The sequence below is a fragment of the Ornithodoros turicata genome, chromosome 3, assembly GCF_037126465.1.
Source record: "Ornithodoros turicata isolate Travis chromosome 3, ASM3712646v1, whole genome shotgun sequence".
NCBI lineage: Eukaryota > Metazoa > Arthropoda > Arachnida > Ixodida > Argasidae > Ornithodoros > Ornithodoros turicata.
The window spans coordinates 52,056,503-52,082,503 of record NC_088203.1 but is presented as its reverse complement, the minus strand read 5'-3'; the positions used below and the strand labels follow the sequence as shown (position 1 = coordinate 52,082,503).

Sequence of the window (26,001 nt, the reverse complement as noted above, 5' to 3'; positions counted from 1 at the left end):
ATGCGCTATACTGAGTAAAATGACGACGGGGAACCCATTTCCGCAAAGAATACGTTACATTGCCTTGGAAAATTTCGGAGTTCAATTCAAGAAATAAACTTTCCGTCAATTAAAATGAAATAAAAATATTACAAATATGTGACAAAAGTTACTGGCATAAAAAAATCCCTTCACCGCATGTCTCTCCAGGGCCTACGTTTTTTACTATGAATTTCTATCAGGGTTGGTGGACCACCCTGTATGAAGGCTACCATGAAGAATCTCACTTCAAAGGGCATGCGACTTTTTCATTAGTGACCTTACAGATAAGTCATGACTCTCTTAGGCGGTCACGTTATGTTGTTGCATAAGAAAAAACCCCGAGAATAGGGAACACCATTTCGAAGTCGTGTTTTGGGCGCCACACTACCTCTTGTGGATTCGTTTTTCTGCCTGTTTACTGGAATAGCAGCCTCGTTTGGAGATGCCCTGTACCGCGTTTTCGAAAGCGCGTGCAGCTGCTTTCCCCCGCTAATTTCGATTGATTGCAACTGGACACAGGCATGCTGTGTCATGCCAAAGGTGCCATGTGCAGTGTTTTTGTATTTTCTTTTTAAACAAATGTTACCGCTGCTGGGAATGTAACGAGGCTTTCTTTTTATTTTGACATCTCTTGTTCTTAACAGCATAAAGCTGAATATAAAGCAGCCTTTACCGGGCTCCCCAAAGTCTGTGCGACAGCAATAATGAAGGAAGTACTAAGGAAGGAACTAACAAAGCAGAACAATCAAATAACAATAAAAAAGATCTATGATGAAAACCCCGAGACTGGGGAAGAGACGAAAAACAGACGTTGAAATTGAGAGTTTGTGTGCGTCGTCTGTTTTTCGTCTTTTCCCCAGTCTCGGGTTTTTCATCATGAAGAGGTTGTAAGAATTTTCAAAATCTTTCTTTGTCTCCTCAAAACGAAGCCAGGAAAACTGGAATCCCCGTGACTGTAGCGTGACTTTGAAATGTAAAAGAAGGAGAAGAAAAAGCAACAATAAAAAGGCACGACCTGATTGCAGGTGCGATTAAGTACCATCGTTGTGCCCAAACACTTCAGCTGTGAGCGTATCTTCCGATTCTGGCAGCAGCGTCGTACGGTTCTGAGAATAGAGTACAGCATCTCTTCAAGCACTATTCCACCACCCGATCATTTCCGTAACGGTACATCTGCACTGTAGTATTTCGGGCTCCACTTTACTGATACCAAACACTAACGTTAAACCTCACTGTGACAGTAACAACTGTCGGCACATTTATCCAAGCACAGCACGAAACCCTGTAAACAGTTTAATGCCGCACAGTATCATTAGTACCAACCACCGACACAGTAGATAAACGCCGACGTCTCATGTGAACATGACGGAAAGTTCTTTTGAGGCTCACGTACGTGTCTCCTAGTGACTTGAAGACACATGAGGCCATGTGGGTCCTCATGAGGTGAAGGTACGTGAGGCCATGAGGGCACGTGCGGATGAGGACACGTGAGGCCATGTGGGTCCTCATCAGGCGAATGTACGTGAGGCGCCGTGAGGACATGAGGGCCCTCATGAGGTTAGGGCACGTGAGGATGAGGACTCCTGAGGCCATGAGAGCCCTCATGAGGTGAGGACAAGTGGGGATGAGGACCCTCATGAGGTGAAGATACGTGAGGCCATGAGGGTCGTGAATAGCCTCATGAGGTGAAGGCATGTGAGGATGAGGATGGTGAGGCCTTTCGGGATCCCGATGCCCTGAAGTGAGGTTCGTGAGGGGAAAATTTGAAATGGAATGTAAGGGTGAGGGCGACTGAGGTTAAGTTACTGGTGAGGAAAATTTGGTGAGGGTGAGTGAGGCTGATAAAGTCCGTGCTTCGTGAGGTGAGGATGAGTGAGGCCACAGGAAAATGCCCACCTATGGTCAGGACTCTTGTAGAGGAACATCACCTCCTCTACACATCTATAGTGTACCAATCCATCATCACACCTATATGTCTAACAATGGCATCTTGGTAGCTATAGGCGAATTTTATGTCGTATTCTTATAACATTCAACTATAAAAATAATTATTTTGGGACATAAATACTGGCAGAAAGTATGACTGATACAGCGTATCAAACGTATATTGTGTTCTGATGGTTAAATATATAGGAAGAAAAGATGTGTTGACAATGCCATTCTTTGGCTGAACATGGCTACACAGTTTCTCCATCTCGCTATCAGTGATCAGGTTGCAGCAGTCGCCATTTCTGACAGCATTTAAGTTTTAAGTTAATATCTACATTATTCGAGTCAATGCTAAATTCGTGCTCTGCAACGTGAACATACTTGTACCTACAAATGCATTAAAGATGCTTAGAAGTTTTGAAGGTCTCTTCATGGTTCCTTTGAACATGCTGCGCATAAAACAAATCTGGACATAAACAAAGCATAAACTGGGCATAAAACACAAGCACATGACTGAGACCTGGTTTGGGTCAGCTCTGTCACTCACATGTGCCTCTACTGTCTCTACTGTGCCTAAGATATTTCTTGGCAGAGAAATTAACCACTGCACAACAGTGTCCCTTTATATCGAAGTTCAGGAATGAAAGTCACTTTTGTCTCCTTTTAGTGCACTCACAGACTGCAAAGTATAAGAACTCCTAGGAAAAGAGCGTCATGCTGGAGAAGAGAGTCATCACCCATCATGATTATACTTCAGCCGTTTGACAGTCACGTAGAATGGTGACCTGCCCAACTTCCCCAAGAGTATTTGGGCGATTTCATTCAGATTCAGGCAGGGCCCTAACCTTTGGGTCTCCGATTTTTTCCGTCATTTTTCAGGCGATAACCCCACCTGTGGCATGAACACTGGCGTTGGTCCCAGGTACCGAGACGACGTGGTAGGCGAGATATAAAATAAAGAGCGTCAGGGGTGAAAACAACGGCTGCGCTCCGAAGCGCTTTCTGCCCACTTTGAAGCGATCTACTCCGGCGTCTGTAACGACCACAGCCTCCAGTCTTCCACAACCTATTCACCATGTCATAGGCTCTGGGGCTGATTAATAATTCTTGTCTCCGACGAGCGAAACCTTTTGTAAAAAATCCTAGAAAAACCATCCCTACCGAATTTTACGCACTTTTCGTACCCATATGTCTGCGTCCGTGATTTTAGCAAAACAATGAGCTACAAGTTAAACGAAAGCCTAATTTTCGCTCTGTTCAACGATGTGCAGCACAATTCTCTATCCTGTTTCGTATCGATAAAATTTGCGCTGCGGCTGTCAGAGGTACGAAAATTTTGTCAAAGTTCGCGAGGCGCGTGCGTAAAAAGGCCATGATGGATTTATAAACAAAAAATTCTGGTTCACGACGAATACATTAGCTTTCTTTGGACATACAATTCATGGTTGCTAAAAGCTTGGTGACTGAGTTACAGCGCTCACAAACTGCCATACTTCGCCACGCCCGACGGACCGGCGTACTTCGCTGTCACTTGCAGTTTTCAAGCATGGGCATTCACCACAAGTTTATAAAAGCTGGTGCATGAGCCAGAATACACCTACCAGTTCATAACGAATATATATTCACTTCAGAAGCATTCCACTTTGCAAACAATAAAAAACAAAGAATTGAGGGAAAGAAACGAACAAGTCGAATGGGGTCAATACGAGCTCGTATGCGGGCTCGTAGTGTCTGATTTTTCTCTTTTTTTGTCTTGGGATGTACGCAGCACAACCTTTAAGGGAGCCCGAATAAGAAAGATGTCATTCACATGCGGCAGGACGGGGAAAAGCAAGCAGTTGTGAAGCGATTCATGACGAGATCCATAAGAGAAACGTACCACATGTTCAAAAACGACCACACGGATATAAAGCTAGGGTTGACGAAGTTTTACACACTTCGGCCGAAATGGGTTCGAGTGACACCCCATCAGTCTCAGTGTGTTTGCACGTACTGTGCCAACTTCGAACTTGTCGTTATTGCCGTGAACACAATCTCTGCACGTGATCTGTGTAAAGACAGCATTAAACTAATGTGTTTATGTGACCCACCAAGTGAAGCATGCCTGTTCCAGGAGTGCCAAGCATGCGCCGGAGCTAAAAAGTTAACAGTGAAGACTTTACAAATAAGTCCAGAAGATGAAGTTGTTCTCGCGTTGTGGGAGTCCGGCGACCTCATAAGAAAGACGATGAGCGGTCGCGCATTCGTCAAGGAGCTCCGCAAGGGGGTTGCACTCTTCATAAAGCACGACCACATTCGCAACATTCAGAGCAAGGCCATTTGGAATGAGAAATCTTTCCCGAGGCTCCGACACACTGTCCTTCACTTCGATTTTGCGGAGAACTGCACGATTAATTTGCCTTATGGAGTCCAGAGCCACTATTGGCAGAGAAGCCAAGTATCTCTCTACACGTGCGTTGCAACGGCAAAATCTTACACCGTTAGCCTGGCAACGGTAAGCGATGACCTGCGCCATGATACAGCGCACGCGCTTTTTGCGTTGAAGACAATATTGGACACCCTTGATGACATACTGCCGGTGTTCTCACACGTCATCTATGTGTCGGGCGGTGCAGCGGCGCATTTCAAAAACAAGTATCAGTTACACGAGATGTGCCGTAACACTCTGCTGACACTCTGGATATTTTCAGCGAGTGGACATGGGAAGAATGCCTGTGATGGAGTAGGGGGCTCGCTTAAACACGCAGCAAGTGTGTACAACATGCTGTCTCAAGCAACGGACGTAATTCGGTCGGCTCGGGACTTCGTTTCGGTGCTGACAGAACGAGGGCACGCAACGCATATTTTGCACCTGCCTTCAGATGAAGTGGCAGCATTCAGGGAATCGAAACAGACCGAATGGTCGTCGGTGCGGCCAGTACCCGGCCTTCGTTCATGTCACGTTTGGTACAAAGCTGACAGAAGTGCACACGAGGATGTTTCCCTTGGGAGAACAATGCGTGAAGTGATGACCACGCTTTAATGCATCTTTAAGGCACTGTTGTCTTTGAATAAAATGTGGAAAATTAAGCGCCTGTTGATCTCATTGCCATTCCTTGTTCCTCTCTTTACCGGTTTTCCTTCATTTTTCTGCAAAGTGGAATGCTTCTGAAGTGAATATATATTCGTTATGAACTGGTACGTGTATTGTGGCTCATGCACCAGCATTTATAAACTTGTGGTGAATGAACATGCTTGAAAACAGCAAGTGATGGCGAAGTACGCCGGTCCGTCGGGCGTGGCGAAGTATGGCAGTTTGTGAGCGCTGTAACTCAGTCACGAAGCTTTTAGCAACCATGAATTGTATGTCAAAAGAAAGCTAAGGCATTCCTCGTGATCCAGAATTTTTTGTTTACAAATCCATCATGGCCTTTTTACGCACGTGCCTCGCGAACTTTGACAAAATTTTCGTACCTCTGACAGCTGCGGCGCAAATTTTATCGAAACGAAACAGGATAGAGAATTGTGCTGCACATCGTTGAACAGAGCTAAAATTAGGCTTTCGTTTAACTTGTAGCTCATTGTTTTGCTAAAATCACGAACGCAGACATAGGGGTACAAAAAATGCGTAAAATTCGGTAGGGATGGCTTTTCTGAGATTTTTTACAAAAGGTTTCGCTCGTCGGAGACAAGAATTATTAATCAGCCCCAGAGCCTATGACATGGTGAATAGGTTGTGGAAGACTGGAGGCTGTGGTCGTTACAGACGCCGGAGTAGATCGCTTCAAAGTGGGCAGAAATCGCTTCGGAGCACAGCCGTTGTTTTCACCCCTGACGCTCTTGATTTTATATCTCGCCTACCAGGTCGTCTCGGTACCTGGGACCAACGCCAATGTTCATGTAACAGGTGGGGCTATCCCATAAAAAATTACGGAAAAAATCGGAGACCCAAAGGTTAGGGCCCTGCCTGAATCTGAATGAAATCGCCCATTTGTTGCTTAGACGCAACATTTACTACTTACCACATTTGCACTGACAAAGCATATGTAAATCTGCTGTTTTATTTCTGCTTTATGCTCATTAAGTAACAATCCTTCGAGTGCCAGCATCTACAGCTGCATCTTCCATCATGTAAAGTGCGATCATCAACAAACGTAGGAAGGCAAAAGATGCACGAAGCGGTATGGAAATGTTTATTGAAGTACCTCAAGTTGCGAGCTATTGATATGTCGAACAAAGACTGTCCTTCTGGACCCAGAAGAAACTAAACTCTGGTGGCTAAAACCACCAACAAACTCCGAAGACCATTGTTGAAGACCATTTTATGAACTTTTCCAGGCTATGGTTTTACAGATAGAAGGAGACATACTCACATGGGCATCACAGACGTTACTCAGGTGGATGCTTGGTGTTGACCTTCCTGAAGAACGCAAGTTGGGCAGGTCACCATTCTACGTGACTGTCAAACGGCTGAAGTATAATCATGATGGGTGATGACTCTCTTCTCCAGCATGACGCTCTTTTCTTAGGAGTTCTTATACTTTGCAGTCTGTGAGTGCACTAAAAGGAGACAAAAGTGACTTTCATTCCTGAACTTCGATATAAAGGGACACTGTTGTGCAGTGGTTAATTACACGCTGTTCAACTACTGTATGGCTGCTAAAAATTAAACAGAAATATTTGCAGGACTGTAGATAGCTAGATAAGTATTCCCTTTCTACCATGATGGGGGCAGAACACCAGAAAAAAAATAGTTTTTTTTAACGAGTTGACGGGTTGATGATGATGATCGCAAAATTTAAAAAATGGTGCCGTAAAGCATGACAAAGTCATGCTGGCTACCCTAGAACACCTACACACAGTTGGTTAAAAAAGGAAAAATGCACACATAAAGGAGAAACGAGAAGTGAAAAAATAGACAGGAGACGGAAGTTTCACTGTTTGTTTTATCGTGTTAGTGCTGCGAAGCAACTGTGGCTTGTCATGTATGCACGATTGTCGTCGTTTGCCTGGGCCGAGGAAATAACGAGGACAACGAAGAAAGGGCACGAGGGTGGGGTGCCACGTGATATCACCACTGATCTCGTTGTTACATCTTGTATCAGTATGCATCTTGGGCCGACTTCAGGGGGATCTGTGCTGACATTCATCTGAAAAGTCTCGGAAAACCGTGGAAAACCTCAGACAGCACAGCCAGTGGTAGGATTCGAACCCACAACCTTGGCTGCCAGCAACGAACAAGATGCCCTAACCTGCTCAGCCATAGTACAGTTTATGTCACACTTATTTTGTATAAATTAACCCACTGACCTCTACTATGCTCTTATCCTGAGGGTCATTAAATGAATAAATAATAACCTCTCTCTGAATAATAATATGCGATAAATAATAACAATAATAAATAGCAGTCTCCCACTCGTTCCTGCTATCCTCTCTCCATCTGTCCACGTCTTTACACCGCTCATAGCCACAGCTGGTTCACGGCACTAACATAGATTGGAAAAAAAACTTCAAAAATTGTCCAAAGTGTTTCTAATAGTACGGTGTTCCCCTCATGTCATGACATAATGAAGCATAAGTGAAGGATATAAGGGGACTACCACTCATAACAGCAAATGTGCAACCAGAGGTGTTGGTATGGACGCACGAGGGACCAAAATTTGCTGAAATAATGGAATTATTTCACTGATGCCTGAGACATATGGAACATGTAGGACATGTTTATTCAAGTTAGTTTACTTCTGTAACATTCTTTTGTGAATCAAATTCCACGGGCAATCACATTCAGTGACGAATGCTCTCAGTGTTTAATAATTTATTGTGCAATACAGAAAATTAACATATACAATGCCTGGGACGGTTATCCCATGCCGCATGTCTCTACAAAAAGCCTTTTTCCAGGAATATCCACAGAGGTGTGAAGCTCACAACTTCCTTGTGGCACTTCCTTAACGGTTTTAACTCGTCTAGTGGTGCAATTCTGCATTAAACTTATCATAAATGTGACTTGCGACATAACCAAGAGTGCCACGTCGTTTTCCTCTTATTTCACAGCAATTATTGCAGCATAAAATGAGCGTAAAGAGATGAGGAAGTAACCTATTCCTGCAATTCCTACACCGGGCAAGCATGTCGAGGCAGGAAAAGGGTGCTGTGTGCAGTTAAATAGAGGAAGAAAGAGGGCGCATGGAGGAGAGTGATGCTACTTTCCAATATCTGGGGGCTTTAAAGCGAATTAGGCATTACCAACTTACTGTTGAACCTCGATGAGAAAAGGTCACCTGGTCCAGTTCCAATCCCAGATGCATTCCTTAAACGATACTTGGAATGGACTGCTAAGTATTTATGCATTATATACCAATAGGGTTGTCAATTGGGATATCGCGAATCCCGGCCAATTTTCAACGTCCCGAAGTCCTGGGATTTTGTGAGAGCAGTGGAGAGCTGGGATTAGGGTGCAACAGCGCCTGTGTGTCCTTCTTTGTTCACGTCGTGTCTCGCATCATCATGCCTCAAGTCACAGACCAACACGCAATTGCATCTTTTTGCACCCCTGCGCTGATGTCGTACAAGAAACCATGCATACAGACACATCTAATCATCAGGCATAGACCAGGGAGTACTCTCAGTTTACTCAACAACGTTCATTGCGTTGCAGGTAGTGGGTCGGGTGCGGGTGAGCTTTTGGAAAAAAAAGTCCGGACTGCGGGCGGATGCGGCGGGTCACAATTTGTAACGGGACGCCGGTTGCTTGTCGGGTGCAGGTTTGCACCTCCAAGTATGGGTCGGATGTGGATCAGATAATTCTGCAACAACAAACAACGTTGGGCTAGTTGGTAAGGATACAGCATGGTGGAAAAGCGCACAGAAGACACGGACAAAAAGGGAGACGACACCACTTGCGCTACTCACAACTCTATATTTAATCAAAAGACACAAAAACACAAAAACACGCACATCGCAACGCCCCTTACGGCAGCAACAGCTTCAGTCAGGGTCATCCCAAACAGCGATAAGAGGCCTCCACCCGCTGCTATCAAGGAAGAAAATCTCCCTCTCCGATAATGTTACCGATGCCTGACTCACACACTTAACGCCCATCTTACTGATAGCATAGGCCTCTACTAATTCTCTAGTCAAGGCATTAGAGGACACCGCAACAACTACAGTGTCTTGAAAAATCGGGTTGCACACACATCTACTGCAATGCAACGCAAGATGACCAGAGGGTGTGCCTCCCAAGGATGAAGCATGCTCTCTGAGCCTTATATTGACGCACCGACCCGTCTGGCCTATATAACATCGACCACATGAGAGGGGGATACTGTAGATCACACCCAGCCGACAGGACACAAAAGGCTTAACATGCTTGACATCACATATAGGCTTGCGTGCCGGAGACTTGACAATCGCCGATAACTTGCTCAGCTTAAAGGGGGCTGAAAACAGCACATTAACACCAAAACGCTCCCCAACCTTCTTTAGGTTATGAGACAGAGAGTGAACATACGGGACGACAAGGAACTTCTTGCGCCTAGACTCTCCCTCCTGGTCAGTAACAGTTTGACACTTAAACCCCCTCAGTAACTTGTCACAAACACTCTGGAGCAAAGACACTGGGTATCCGTTCTGAAGAATGCGGTCACACTGCTGAGTGTACGCCTCAGCAACCTTGTGCAAACATGACTTATTAAGAGCTGCAACAATACAAGACCTAACAATTCCTCTTTTTACGATCTTAGAGTGCCCTGATTCAAAAGGCAGCAACGCCTTTTTCGACCTTGGGGAAAAACCCCAGCACAGGTGATCCTTACTAGACCACAACCTAAGATCTAAAAACCTGAGGACCCCTTCTACAGCAACTTCGCTCGTGAACTTCATGCCAACACCGAAGCGATGAAACACATCTGTCACCTGCCGAGCCCTATCCTCACAGACGTGCACCTCCCCCAAAGCATCAAGCGGCAAAAGCACTAAATAGTCATCCACATACCTGAAAGCCCGTTTTACCCCCACCACTGTGGGCAGCACACCCGACACTTGAGAGTCAACCTCAGTTAGAAAAACGTCACTCAGTACAGGCGCAACTGAAGAGCCGATGCAAATTCCCTTCTTTTGCACATAGAAGCCTGCCCCATCCGTAACAATCGTAGACGAAAGATAGCACTTCAACAGCTCCAAGAAACCGTCAACGGTAGTGCCACAGCTGTTTTGGAACTTCACACTCCCATGTGCCTCAATGCGACCCCTGGTGATCCTGAAGAGCGGTTCATGAGGTATTGAATAATAAAGATCTTCGATGTCAATAGACATTAGGCTCACTCCTCCTTTCTCAAAGGCCCGTATACCTTCAATGACCTCACTTGAGCCACGAACCAAGAACGGGTCCGGGAGGTCGACCTCTGAGAGATGACGCTGTAAGTACCGAGATACCACCTCCTGCCAGGTGCTCCTCTCCGACACGATAGACCTCAAAGGACACCCTGGTTTATGCGTCTTGGCCGAGAAGAAAATCTCCAGAGACAACTTAGGCCGTTTTTTGATACCATTAACAAGCGCCTTAAGCTCCATTCCATCACAAAGGCCGAGCATCCTGGTGCGCATCTTTTTGACCGTCGAGGCCTGTACATCTTTAAAATTCTTCTCAAGCGCCAGAACCTTCCGGTCTTGAAAAGAGGACTCAGACATAACCACGAATCCTCCTTCTTTGTCGGATGTGAGTAAGGCCAAGTTCGAAGTTCTAACAAAGTGAGTCACTCCCTGAATGTCGACACTTTTTCTGTTACTGGTTGATGACCTTTCCAACGCGTGTACTCCCTCCTGTACACACCGATCGGAAATGTTCTCCTCAGTCCGTCTGGCAATAGAGCGCACCCACGTGAGAGCCTCCGGAGCCTGAACCCTCGGAGGAACACAGAACTTCGGACCCCTCTCAAGGACACCTCTGACAGAGGACGGGACATCCACATCTCCTAAGACAACCAAACGATTGCCCTGACGACACCGGACCGGAAGGTTCTGGCGCTTGAGAAGAATTTTAAAGATGTACAGGCCTCGACGGTCAAAAAGATGCGCACCAGGATGCTCGGCCTTTGTGATGGAATGGAGCTTAAGGCGCTTGTTAATGGTATCAAAAAACGGCCTAAGTTGTCTCTGGAGATTTTCTTCTCGGCCAAGACGCATAAACCAGGGTGTCCTTTGAGGTCTATCGTGTCGGAGAGGAGCACCTGGCAGGAGGTGGTATCTCGGTACTTACAGCGTCATCTCTCAGAGGTCGACCTCCCGGACCCGTTCTTGGTTCGTGGCTCAAGTGAGGTCATTGAAGGTATACGGGCCTTTGAGAAAGGAGGAGTGAGCCTAATGTCTATTGACATCGAAGATCTTTATTATTCAATACCTCATGAACCGCTCTTCAGGATCACCAGGGGTCGCATTGAGGCACATGGGAGTGTGAAGTTCCAAAACAGCTGTGGCACTACCGTTGACGGTTTCTTGGAGCTGTTGAAGTGCTATCTTTCGTCTACGATTGTTACGGATGGGGCAGGCTTCTATGTGCAAAAGAAGGGAATTTGCATCGGCTCTTCAGTTGCGCCTGTACTGAGTGACGTTTTTCTAACTGAGGTTGACTCTCAAGTGTCGGGTGTGCTGCCCACAGTGGTGGGGGTAAAACGGGCTTTCAGGTATGTGGATGACTATTTAGTGCTTTTGCCGCTTGATGCTTTGGGGGAGGTGCACGTCTGTGAGGATAGGGCTCGGCAGGTGACAGATGTGTTTCATCGCTTCGGTGTTGGCCTGAAGTTCACGAGCGAAGTTGCTGTAGAAGGGGTCCTCAGGTTTTTAGATCTTAGGTTGTGGTCTAGTAAGGATCACCTGTGCTGGGGTTTTTCCCCAAGGTCGAAAAAGGCGTTGCTGCCTTTTGAATCAGGGCACTCTAAGATCGTAAAAAGAGGAATTGTTAGGTCTTGTATTGTTGCAGCTCTTAATAAGTCATGTTTGCACAAGGTTGCTGAGGCGTACACTCAGCAGTGTGACCGCATTCTTCAGAACGGATACCCAGTGTCTTTGCTCCAGAGTGTTTGTGACAAGTTACTGAGGGGGTTTAAGTGTCAAACTGTTACTGACCAGGAGGGAGAGTCTAGGCGCAAGAAGTTCCTTGTCGTCCCGTATGTTCACTCTCTGTCTCATAACCTAAAGAAGGTTGGGGAGCGTTTTGGTGTTAATGTGCTGTTTTCAGCCCCCTTTAAGCTGAGCAAGTTATCGGCGATTGTCAAGTCTCCGGCACGGAAGCCTATATGTGATGTCAAGCATGTTAAGCCTTTTGTGTCCTGTCGGCTGGGTGTGATCTACAGTATCCCCCTCTCATGTGGTCGATGTTATATAGGCCAGACGGGTCGGTGCGTCAATATAAGGCTCAGAGAGCATGCTTCATCCTTGGGAGGCACACCCTCTGGTCATCTTGCGTTGCATTGCAGTAGATGTGTGTGCAACCCGATTTTTCAAGACACTGTAGTTGTTGCGGTGTCCTCTAATGCCTTGACTAGAGAATTAGTAGAGGCCTATGCTATCAGTAAGATGGGCGTTAAGTGTGTGAGTCAGGCATCGGTAACATTATCGGAGAGGGAGATTTTCTTCCTTGATAGCAGCGGGTGGAGGCCTCTTATCGCTGTTTGGGATGACCCTGACTGAAGCTGTTGCTGCCGTAAGGGGCGTTGCGATGTGCGTGTTTTTGTGTTTTTGTGTCTTTTGATTAAATATAGAGTTGTGAGTAGCGCAAGTGGTGTCGTCTCCCTTTTTGTCCGTGTCTTCTGTGCGCTTTTCCACCATGCTGTGTCAGATAATTCTGACCCACACAGGACTATACTTGGAAGCACCATCTGAACTCGTCAAAATCCCAAAACCTTCTCCCAGGATTCCAGGATTGACAGCAATCCCGAAAATCCTGAAATCCAACGACTGCAAAAGTGGCTCAGGAATGACAACCCTATATATAGGGAGTGACTTTTTCGGGTTAAATGCCTTTCTCAGATTCAGGGAGTAAAAATTGAGCGCTATTTTTAAATCTGTAATTGGTTGAGAAATCGGGTGATAATTGTGCCTTCGGGGGTTATCGGGTGTTTTTGTTTCTCCTCTTGTCTATTAAGTCCTTTACTAATCTCTGTTTTTTGTTTTGGTTTTCTTTATTTATTTATTTTTGGCGAGATCGTGACCTTCCAGCGGTAGTCCCCAAATGCACAGACAGTGTTGACACACATGGGTGTATTGCAGGGAACGTAAGTGACCCATTCTTACATGTGTTACACGTGGCGACCTTTGTTCATCTTCAGTGAAGACATCACTTGGGGATTTCATAGTGACTGGAATTCGGGGAGAAATCAGGTTTAACCCGAATTGGTCGGAGGTCAGGTCGGGGGGGAATAACCAGGCAGAATCTGGTTTAACCCTAAAAAGTCACTCCCTACCTATATACCAAACACCCTTGCACAAAAAAATGCTTACTTCAAGAATTACTAATCGGGAAAGGATACCAATTAATTTATAATTTGGGGCTTTACGTCGCAAGACAACTGCGATGATGTGCAATGCCACAGTGGTCAGGTCTGTGGGTTAATTTTGCCCACCTCGGGTGGGTTCTTTAATGTGTGCCAAAAGCTCGACATGCGGCACGCCACATTTAACGTTCTTTGCAGAAGCCGGCGTGTCTGAGTGAATAGTACCCTTCCACCAAATTGCCACCGTCCTCAGCCAGATTGGAACAAGCAATTTTTGGATCAGCAGCTGGACACGCTACCAACTACGCCACCGAGGGCGTCTGAGAACGATACCCCTCCATCAATCTGGTTGTCAAACTATAGAAATTATCGCCCAAATTAATTCACATCACAATCCTACAAGCTTCTGGAACATATTATTTGTAACAGGTTAATCCTAGAAGAACTTAATATTTTACAACCTAATCAGCACAGATTTCGTAAAGGTCAACAGCCACTCAACTATTCCAGATAGCTTATGAGTTTATTTCAACAATGCATAAATGAAGTCAGATGAACATTATTTTTCTTGATTTCTGAAAAACCTTCGATATGGTGCCTCGCAGTTTGTTATTAACTGAAGGGACAGTCACATCCAGAAACTCATCCATGAGACAGATATCACAATGTTTGTCATCGGCCGACAATCTACCTGTCTAATTTTTCCATCCGAAAAGTGCTGCGATTAAAAATACACAAATTTTAAACATCATTACTGCTTCCGCAGCTGCAGTGGCTAAGGCAGCAATGACATCAGCCTAATGTCACCCTCTAGAACGAGGAATGAGGGGGCGGCACTCAGAGGAGAAAGGCTCTGTCCAGATGCCCACGGCATCCAATAAATTTCCGGAACAGCGGATGTCATTCCTGTTACCTTGATGTCATTCATACCTCCATGTGATACAGTACACTGACGCCGCATGTGCACGTTGTACAGAACGCAAATTTATTGCCTTTTCTGGACGAAATGAAGCATGGAAAATCAGTTGTGTAGGACTTGAGGAACACTCGCAGGTAATTCTTATTCTGGTTGGAAAGCGTCATCGGCGGAAACGAAACTAGAGTGCAAGACTGGACTAACGATAGCATGTCTTCTCGAGAGACACAGCCAGAATGAAGCACATGACCTCCTTGAGCCATGGATGGTCGTGTGGTTCGCTGCTGACTTCATTTCCCCCCCTCATTGGGAATTTGTCACCCAGCCTTGCGCAAAACATGTGTGCCGAGCTTTCTAATTCTACGGGAATACGTCAGGGCAACCTTTAAAGGAAAATGGCAGAAAAAAAACAAAAGAAAAACAAGAACAAACAACAATTTTCCGGGAGACTGCAGGGCTTGTCTGTACAATCGTGAGACTGAGCGAAATTCGGGAGTCTCCCGGATAATCTGGGAGATTTGGCAGGTACATGGCACGAACTGGATCTTCCATACTGACGATGGCTTCTTTCAATCAGTTCTTCCAAATGTTGTCATTTTCCATTTTCTCATTCTAGACTGTCCTTAATATTCATCAATATCAAGTTGGTCTTTAGCTTCAGTTAGGCAGTGACCAAATAACTCAGGATGCCGAAGTGAAGGCCCACTGGCTACAGGCGGCCCTCGTAGTGTACCACAGACACGAATGAGTTTGGCACCCCTAGTCCAACACTTACAAATATTTAGGTCTTTATCTCTCCACTAATCTTTCCTGGTATGACCATATCTGCACTGCTGTAAACAATGCCAACTGGAAGCAGGGTGCGCCTCTCTGTGTCAGACTTCTCGCATACAGTAAACCCCCGATAACTCGAAGTCGTAAAAACCGGGAAAAATTTCGAGATAAGCGGAGTTTCGAGTTAAGCGAACAACGAAAATTACGTTGCCACGATGTTACCACAATGCAATATGTTATGAAACGTAAAAAAAAAAGCGTTCCTACAGTAATAGGGCTCCTGAACAATTCCGCAGCCATTTATTTTTTAACATCATCTTAGACAGAATAACTCCGTAATAGCAACTGCTTAGCATTCGCGTCTGGGAACAAGAAAGAATCTTCAATGCAACGCATGAGACGCTCCTCCCGGCACGTCACTACCGTGGGCACTCTCGACCATTCCAGTATCACTCAGTTCTCCGCTACTGGAACATCGCCGTCGTAAAGCGCATAGTGCTCGAAGTTCAAATCCTCTAAGTCACTCCCCCCACAACATGCGAGGCGTATCACGTCGTTGCACAGTTCATCACAGTCACTGAACTAGTTTGCTGGCTCCGGTACGGCGGTGGAAGACCACAAACCCGCATGAACGAAACAGTTCACGATAATGGCTTCATGAACTTGCTGCCAGGCCTTTGATAAGTGCCACCTCCCGCTCCAAAGTCAGGAACTTCCACGTGCGTTGTTCAGCCATCACGCCGCGAAGAACGAAACGAAACGAGACGCGAGACGCTCGGACGAACGAAATTGCAAAATTCCCATATCGGACCCCCCTCCTGAGAACAAGGCTAACCGGAAGTCGCGCGTCGCTAGTAATAAATTGCGCTGTAATTTGCAAATTCTTTAGTGAGGTTAGGTTAGTTAGTCCTGCAGTTGTTCGAGACTGTGCTCACTTCCGTCTAAGCCTCGTTCCCAGGGTTAGATCGGAGGGTGTCCAATGTGGGATATCTGGTTCACTCCTCGGACGAATGCAGAGGAGGAGGAGGAGGATTGACGTTGGGTGGAAAGGGGAGTGCGGTCTGCCTGCCACAGCTAGCGGCGCGTGAGTCACTAGGACTGAAAGGCTTTGACCTTGACCTAGCCTGGGGGACCGAAGAATGCACGTCATCAGCCGTAGGTACGCTGACCTACCAGTGATGGAATTTCGAGATATCCGTACTCCGGCAAAAAAAAGCTTCCGACTTAAAAGGGCCCAAATACATAAGAAGCATTGGGACAAGGATCGGGACGCAAAAAAACTTCGAGATAACCGATATTTCGAGATAAGCGAGTTCGAGTTAACGAGGGTTTACTGTATATAACTTTAATCAGGCACACACTTTAATATGTTTCTAGCATCTGGGACCCTGTCAATGTTATCTTGTTTATCAACAGGAATCTGTCCGAAACCGTGCCACTCGCTTTCTTTTATCAATTATTCCTGCCGTTCAGGTATCATTTTTGTTAAATCCGTGCTCAACTTACCTATTCTTTCATTCCACAGAAAATGTTATGCCTTTTTCACAACTTCTACTATAATCCTTCCACCAATCCTTCTTTCTTGGTCCTGGCTCACTACATATCTCCCCTATACAGGGTGCTCCACCAACCATGATAGAAATTCATAGTAAAAAACGTAGGCCCCGGAGAGACATGAGGTCAAGGGATTTTTTTTCTGCCAATAACTTTTGCCACATATTGGTAACATTTTTATTTCATTTCATTTGACTGAAAGTTAATTTCTTGAATTGAACTCTTTTTTTGACGGCTCGTAGTTTGAGCGCAAAACTACGAAGAAAGGAGGTTACATTGACACGCGACACGAGAGGGGAGAGGGTTACAAGCCTTACCCACGGAACAAACACGGGCGGTGAGTGCGGGAATCAGAGCTATTTTATCAAAAATGAGGTCACCCGACGGCTTGTAACCCTTTCCCCTCTCGTGCAGCGTGTCAATGTAACCTCCTTTCTTTGCAGTTTTGCGCTCAAACTACGAGCCGTCAAAAAAGAGGCGGAGCCAAGGGCTCATTTCCACGGATTTTCGGCAAATTTATTTCGGCAATTGCCATTGCATTACGAGTGGGATTATGGGCTATACTGAGTAAAATGACCATGGGGAACACATTTCAGCAAAGAAAACGTTAGGTTGGTTTGAGAAATTTCAAAGTTCAATTCAAGAAATTAACTTTCCGTCAAATGAAATGAAATAAAAATATGTGGCAAAAGTTATTGGCAGAAAAAAATCCCTTGACCGCATGTCTCTCCGGGGCCTACGTTTTTTACTATGAATTTCTATCATGGTTGGTGGACCACCCTGTATATATATCTGTATATCCCCTGTATATCTCCCCTAGGACCAATCATCCCTGTAAAATTGACCATATTGCTTGTTGCTCATATTGTGATCTATTTTGCATACTCACTACTATTTTGACCGGAATGACACTTCTCAATCGCACGTTCCCATACCGAACGTTTTAGTTTTTTGTGCCATCGGTTGGAGACATATATTATGTTATGGGCATCTCTAAGATGTCTTTTTATTATTTTTATGATTCTTTATATCCCTATGGTGGTGCATACCTACTGGCCCCCCAAGTAACACCGTGGTTTTGTGTAACACTGTAACATTTGTGGTTTCAGTATCAGCTTGCTTGCATGGCAAAATTTAGCGATTTTTATCTGAAAGTACATGCTGGTTTCAGTATATAAAAAAAATGAGGGTGAACTTACGTAATGACTTGCTCCAATTTTGCTATCTGCAATTTCTCCAAAAATGTCAAATTAATTAACTAATTTTAGCTAATTTGTTGTCCATTAGTTACATATGCTTTGTGACGGGATGTCCCCTTTTGTTTAACCCATGTGTGAAACCCGCATATGGCTAGCGCCCACAGTTTTATTATAAAAATACTGTAAAGGATACAAGAAAATGCATCTTAATTGTATAATAGAGGAACCTTGTGATTTCTTTACCTTCCTGAGGTTGTCCACCTGCAGGCCTTCAGGTCGGATGGAAGCCTCTGATCTTTTACAGCCCTGTATAGATCCTCCTGTACCACATCCTGCTGGCAATAATGAACAATAGCAGAGATTACACATATTGCAGAACAGGCTGTAATCAGGCATACAATATCATAAAATATGAGAGAATGTGATAAAACATGCGATAAAATATATCATTCAAAATTTCAGATGCGACATCTGTCATCCGTGGATTAACCTGGTGAGCACCAATACAGAAAGGCGATATCTAACCATATCGTAACACAGGATTTTCTGGATATTGATGAAATGGAGGGAAAGCCACAACAGAGAACAATGGGGAGCTCCCACTATTTTGAACTGAGTAGATTACTGGACATACTAGACTAAAAACACATGTTCTTTTGTACAACACAAAATATCTGTGGCACCAAGGCCTTTTCTCTCTACTTAGTCAAATACACAAATTATTGCTTGCTGGAGGTGCTCTCTGTGTAGATTAATATGCCTCAAGCAGTGTATGCTTAATTATTTGTGTTATTTGCTAAAATATGTACATTGCTGACACGCATTACAGGGGGAGGGGGTTACAAACACAAAAGGTGAGACGGCCACTGTTATGTACCTTCTGTTTTTGACAAAAAAAAAAACGGTTACTTTACAAAATTTCCAAATTCAATTTACCCCAACAAAAAATTGGCCAGAGTGCCTGTAAGTCATGGCAAAAGCTTGCTGAAGATAAGTACTGTTGAACCCATAATACTAAGGAAAGTAAATTTTTTTAAGGAGACTAGAAGGCCACCTAAAGGTTGTTCTGTTTCTGACACACTATGAAAATATGTTGCTTGACAACTAACAGAAATAACTTCTCTGTGCAAGATATTTTTCTTAGAAAAAAAAAAGCACCAGAAACATGTGCATTCCCACTCAACTCGTTCTGCAAAGTGAAACAATGGTGAGGAAAAACATCACTGTTGGTGTCACTATGCAGTTTTCCAACTGGTCATAAATAGTTGCAATATGGCAGTTGTCGGAAAAGCCAGGCAGTGGCAAGATTTGAACCACGCATCTCTCGGTTACCGACCAAGCGCCTTGACCAATTAGACCACACTGACATCCGTTTTCTGACCAGTTGCCAACGGGCCTTATTTGACAGGCTGGCCATGCATTCGCTCTTACATCCTCTCTCACAGTTCTCCTTTCACACGTACATACATACAACACAAGCACGAAGCATGGCATCTGGTGAACATGATGGAAACTTGGAAAGTAATTGTTCCTAGGCTGAGACATACAAAGGAACAAACACTACACAAACCTCAAGCTGCCTGGGGACATGAATAGTTGCAATATGGCTATATTTGCATTCCAATCGGGGTCGTCACTTTCTGCTTTTTATTTTTTCGTTTCTCTACTACTTCTTTAAACCAATCAGCACTCTGTAATGTAATGACAAAGCGACAACGGCAGCTAGTTGCAGGCATTGCCACCGTTGTGCATGGCCGCAATTTTTAAAATCTAATTCTGCAATATTTATGCACCTTGTCAAATGAATCACTCCACATAGTGCATTTTAATAGGCATTCTAATGCACGTTAATGGCTTTGTTTAAAAAGGGCAGTGAGTGCAGTTCTTTCTGTGCCTCTGTTTAGACTTTCATGGCATGTTAGGTGATGCAACCTGCATGAACGGATGCTGCATTACGTAGTGAAAACCACTTATAGTTACCCTGTTACCAGCATTGGAAGCCGCTGTAAGGGGGTAGGATATGAAAAGACAAACACGTAGACATTGGGAATGGCTACAACTGAGTATTCCTGCACCACGTATAATAACTGCTATTCAGTACCAACAATGGTTTTATGTAAATGTTACGTGAATTCAATGAATAAATTGGTGGAGCAACCTGCACACTGCACAGCAGCATGCTGCTCAGACTGAATTCTAAGTCCTAAGCGGACTTTGCAGGGAAGTAATGGCAACATTTGTACAAACTGAGTAAAATCCACAGAGAACGGCCAAGGATTCATGCCAGGAATTAAACCTGGCTCACCCCATCTGCTATGGTGTGGAGGAGTGTCATCTTATGCAAAAATTGTGCTAGGAACCTTATCACAAAGAACTTCCCCTAGCACAGTTTTGCAAGTGCTTTAAGCATGCCATGCTGGCATTATCTTAATTGTCTTCAAACACACTGTCGAAGCTGCGCTAAAGGAAGTTCCATATGACAAGTTCCCTAGCCCAGTTTTTGTACAAACGGGCCCTGGAATCATTCCTGAAGTTCCTTAGAGAGAGACTCTGCAAGAATCTGGAAAAATTAGGTGAACCTCATACCACACACAAGCCTCCCCCCTTGATACCAAATTCAGTCCCAGTATTAATTTTGCACTGCAGTGGCTCATCTGAAGGAGGATACTGTGATGTCACCCTCTTCATGACTGCGGTAGCATCTACTTCAAGTATTGCACTCTCCCTCACATTTGGAACAAAACAAAAGAATGCTCCACGTAGTCGCTGCTACCATGACATATGTTTCCGAAACCACTCATGAAACGTGTTGACCTGACCATTACAGTGTCAATTTGACCATGATAAAAGCTAACTTGAGAGAAAGTAGCTTTCTTCCAAACCACTAGCAGCACAAAAGAAGCAGTGCTGGGAAAAGGGGCCCAGTGACGGCAGTCAAGTGTTACTTTGAGAAACCTCTTGCATCAGAATGGCGGAGCATCCACGTTCATAATAAATTGTAATAAATTCATTATAACAAAGTCTGCTGTGCTTCAATCAACTCCTGAGGAGCTATTCTCATCAAAGTAAGCTACCTGCTTACTTTCTTTGCAAGGAGGTTATTGGTCGCCGAATAAAGAAGGCGTGAACAATGGGAATGTCATTGGGAATGGTTTTCACGCGCCGTTTGCCAATAGTCGAGCAATTTGATCGTCCAGCCTTGCTGCTGTGTCTGTGTTTTCACGATACGATCATCGCGATACCGCCCTTCCCGCCCTTAAATTGTCTCCCCGGAAACGGAAGACTACAACTTGAAACAGAAGGTTGGAGGAATGCGGAGAAAAGTGGACATGACAAGTTCACTTGCTTGATAGTAATATGTAAAAAACTTCCACGGGATAAAAAAAGGAAAACAATCTTGTGTAGCGATCGCGTTGTGAGCGAGATAGCGAACAAGTAAACAGTGGGGTGGCGCTCGTGCGTGCCCAAGATTTTGAAAAGGCGGAGTGGCGCGAAAAGATTACTATTACCCCTACAGTTTCTTATGTCATTTCTTGTTTACGCGCAACGCCTCTGCGGCGCCATTTGTTATTAAGTGACACTGATTTCCTTGTCTTCGCCTTGCATTCGTATCTTACGTTGTCCAAAACCCCGACAACGCTCCCCCCCCCCATGTAATGAGTCGTGTGAGAAAGTAGCACGAAACGACCACTACATTATTCTTAATTCTGTCTGTGTACGGAACAGACTCTTGCTAGTTTAATGATAGACGTCATCACTTCAATCGTCGATATGACGAACGACTCTGCATCGGTGAGCGGTGCATTGTGGTGAAGCACGAACCACGGCAATGAGCATGGATCGTCCGATCATTCTTCCAACGAAATGCAAATATTTATGCACTATGCGCCATTTCCGCCGTCGTGGAAACGTATTTGGAGTCAAATAAAAGTCATAGTCCGAGGCATGTACGCCATTTTCATCGTTACCGCCGTCCCCGTTTAAAGTAATCACCCTCTTTTCGGTGCTTACTTTTCAGTGCAAAAAGTAAGATACTACGTCACTGCCTACGTCAAAATGACGTACGTCTTAACATGATCCCGTGAGCTAGGGAACTAGGGACAGCGAGGGGACAACTTCGAAGGGCAATGTTCTTCATAGAAGCACAGTATTGGGTGTGGCACCACTTTTTGACTGTAAAAAAGACAGCGGCGGCAGCAGCCCGGCATCAAACATGTCACGTCAAAATTGTCAGAGCTCCGTCCATGCGGGATATTCCATAGCAACTATAATATCAGGACGTCATAATTATTCATGCACGTTTAAACCGACGTACTATTGTTTCTCCTTTTTTCCCATACAACCTATTTAAATCCGGTACACAGCGCCACTGTAGGTCTAAGCTATGATGCTCTACACGCTGTGTATGCCCTGGGGATAAATGTCCCTAGAAATGGGCAGAGCGTTCAGGCGGAGCTTGTCGCGGTGGCTCAGCCCAACAGCTAGTGACGTGTAAAGTATGCAGGTAGCTTACTTTGATGAGAATAGCTCCCCTGGTCACCGTCCTACTCCTTTCCCTCTTCACAACAGAAAAATACAGTGAAACCTAACTACGTAGGAGAGCCGCGGTGCAGTGAAACATACCCTATTGGGGAGGCATACGATCTATGACATGCAAGGCTACGACCTATGTGAGGACCCGAATAGCATACGCCGCACCCAAATGCAGCGCAGGAGTGAGCACACTTGAATACAGATTTAAATATCAAATTTGACATTGAAAGTGCGCATGTAACGAAACGACACACTTGACACAGCAATTTGAGCATTAGAATCTCCTCTTTTCGCAGCCTGTTCACATTTCTATCGACATAGCCTTCCTTACAGCTTAATTTCATATCTGCGCGAGAGTGCAAAGTCCGTTTTACCCAGTCACCTCAAAGTCAGAAAGTGCACTGTTACTCAAATCACTCACTGTCAGGTTTGACTTCGCACATTCACTTCCACTGGGAATGCTGGCAAAGAGTATCTATGGTCTCGCGTTTCACCGAAGCAAGGAAGTTCCTAGAAGGGTTGTGACAGCTTGTCATGTACCCAAATTGTAGTTTAAGAAACTAGGAAGTATGACTCAGAGTTCTCACATTTCTGCAACACAAGTACGAGATACTGCAACTTTTATATAGCACTTCAACGCACAAAACTTCGCGCACATTACAAGACGCCATTGTCAGCACGGCGGTTGGATTGGATAGTGGATTGTAACCACGGCGTGATTGTAACTACAGTCACATCCATCCAGAGAACATCTGATACACTGTTGCCTGCGTTAAGTCATGTTGGTTTCCGTCTTTACCAATTTTCTAACTTATCCTGTCTTCTTCAAAGCACCCGGCTACAGTGGCCTAGAATATTCTGGGTCACTCTAACCCGGCATTGGATAGTAAGAACGTACCAACGCAAAGTAAATATGTAGGCCTGACCACTATTGGATGCGGCATTTTTATGGATTTTAAAGCGAGAACATTTTAGGCGATGGGTTGAAAATTATGCGTTTGCAGACTCCTTCTTATAAAGACAGTCCAGCACAGACAGAGTGGTTCCGAAACCACGGAAATTTGATTCACGAGAAACGCACCTGTGAAAATTTCATTCTACGAACAACAGCGTAGTGTAGCCGCCATCGAAGACTGACAGCGTTCGACTCCTTTATCTTATATCTTTTACCTTTATCCTTTACCCCGAAAAATCAATCAAGAAAAACACCACTTTGACAATTGACCGAACAGACCAATGGGTAAGGCTCACGGGCGTAACGAGAAGGGGCCGGGTGGGGGGGGGGGCACCATGCCCCCTTTTATTCACTATTTATTCATAAGTCATCAAAAAAAATTATCAGTTGTCATGTAATATGAACCTCTAAACACCCACACAGTCCGCAGTGTTCGTCTCCAGGAAATAGCTGAGGCAGTTACGCGCTCCCCCCCCCCCAGAAGCATTTTTATTTATCTATTTATTTACCCTCAGGGCTTAAAGCATTGAAGAGGGGAGGGGCATACGTTGCAGTGTAAGCTAGGACATACATATTCATTAGCAGTGCAGTTGTAAATGAAAAACTATACAAGCCTACAAACAACTAACACGCATAAGTGATTTGGTATTACCAGCATGCTAATATATATATATATAGGTGGCATACTTGCACCGATTGTGACGTCACCCAGGAAACCTATTTAAGCAATACGCAACCCTTGTACCTCTTTTGTCCTGACGAAGACAGTGCCACTGTCGAAACGTCGACCATTCTTTTTTTAATCTATGTGTTAAATTGCCCAATAAATAAATTAGTTTTTGTTAACGTTCCTGTAATCTGTAGTCCAAGTCTTATTATTTCACTTTTATATATATATATATATATATATATATATATAGTTGAAATAAATGGGAGACAGAAGACGAAAGTAGGGGAAGTAACAAAAAAAGGGTTTATTAAAACTTAAAAATCATAAAAGTTAGGGAGGATGTCTACGTTACGGCGGAAGCTCCGCCTTCTTCGGGACAAAAGAGCTAAAGAGAGGCGGAGGAAGAAGGCGGAGCTTCCGCCGTAACGTAGACATCCTCCCTAACTTTTATGATTTTTAAGTTTTAATAAACCCTTTTTTTGTTAGTTCCCCTACTTTCGTCTTCTGTCTCCCATTTATTTCAACTATAATTACGTAGCCGTCCGATCCAACTCCAACTTCTCAAGATATATATATATATATATATAATGAAAAGCCATTAAAGGAAGAAAGGAAGAAGCCAGGGGGAAAAGCCATTAAAGGAACAAATAAATGATACTAGATGTGTTTGTAATTCAAACTTACAGATTAACATGGCTTCTATGGCTGCACGCAGAAAAAACACATACTCATGGAACGATGCGGCAGCACCAGAGGACACGTGTTTCGCCGTGTTTGCGGCTCGTCGGCCCTGGGTAGCTGTGCATCGTTCCGAATTGGCAAACCAGGGGTCACTCAGCGAGCGATATACACCTGGGAGCAGAGGTGGGGAAATTACTTTTATTTTGTAATGCATTACCATTACTCATTACTTGTATAAAAATCGAATGCATTGCATTACTCATTACTTTTTGGATGTTAGTAATGCATTAGTAATGCCATTACTTTAACGAAGTAATGGCATTACTTTGACATTACATTTACGTTTCAGGGCATAAGCCTCCAAGATGCTATGCATAAGTTTTTCCTTGCGTTTTTTGCTATAGGCGATAGCCACCCGAGTATCCCGAAATCGGTTCCACTAAATCCCCGCAGAAGCGAGTCTGATAGGCAAAAACTATATATAAGTTTTATTTCAGATGATGCCTTTTCTAGCATTATGGAGCCGGCGGATGAAGCCCAGCCTACAGTTCTGTCCTGGCAGAAAAACTACCTCTGACAGATCAAAAGAAACTAACACGGTACCGTACCAAAACAGCGAATCACCACAGCAATTGTTACGTGTTACCCTCATAGAGGCTATGTTTCTGTTTCATTGGTTATCCTTTATTCTAAATGCGCACAGGAGAAGATCGGTGATATCATCATGTAGACACTTGTGACACACACCGCCGACTGTTGACCTCTTGCAGAATTTCCCAGGCTTCACTTTCTTTTTCCTTGTTGCCCTGTGCTCATTGTTAAAGGCGGGTTGAAAAGAACCTGGATGTTCCCAATCTTCACGTGGCCCAATGAACATCCGACAAAAGTAATGAGTAATGCCACCCTGCATTACTCAGTCGAAATGTAATGCATTACCATTACTCATTACTTGCTGGCAAAATGTAATTCATTACCATTACTCATTACTCAAAAGTAACGCATTACCGGTAATGCATTACTTTGTAATGCATTACTCCCCACCTCTGCCTAGGAGGGTGACTGAGCACTCCTCAATGCCACAGTGCAAGCCAGTGAATTATAATGCAGGGGAAAAAGCCATTAAAGGAGCTCTGAAAGCCATCTCAAAAATTTTCCGTTCCGAACGCGTTGTGGAAGCAGGTAACTTAACTTGATGATTAACACGAAAATTTTCTCTGTGCGCGATGTTTTTCGTAGAAAAAAAGACACTTGAACATCGCCGCGCGCGTTCCCACTCGACTCGCTCCTCCGGGTCAAACGAG

The 26,001-nt window shown here is 44.5% G+C and overlaps 1 long non-coding RNA gene across 3 annotated transcripts in view; it reads right to left on the bottom strand.

Annotated features, from left to right (window-relative positions):
• LOC135387068 (uncharacterized) overlaps positions 1 to 23,096 on the bottom strand; it is a 43,576-nt gene extending 20,480 nt beyond the window's left edge. For 2 of the 3 annotated variants that reach the window (XR_010420826.1, XR_010420825.1), the window contains exons 1-3: positions 22,816 to 23,096; positions 18,105 to 18,196; positions 6,303 to 6,489 (exon numbers count right to left, since the gene is read on the bottom strand). This is a non-coding gene — a long non-coding RNA (uncharacterized LOC135387068). Of the gene's footprint in view, positions 1 to 6,302; positions 6,490 to 18,104; positions 18,197 to 22,768 lie in introns of all 3 variants that reach the window. The other variant, XR_010420827.1, reaches the window with a different exon arrangement.
• Between the last annotated feature and the right edge of the window lie 2,905 nt (positions 23,097 to 26,001).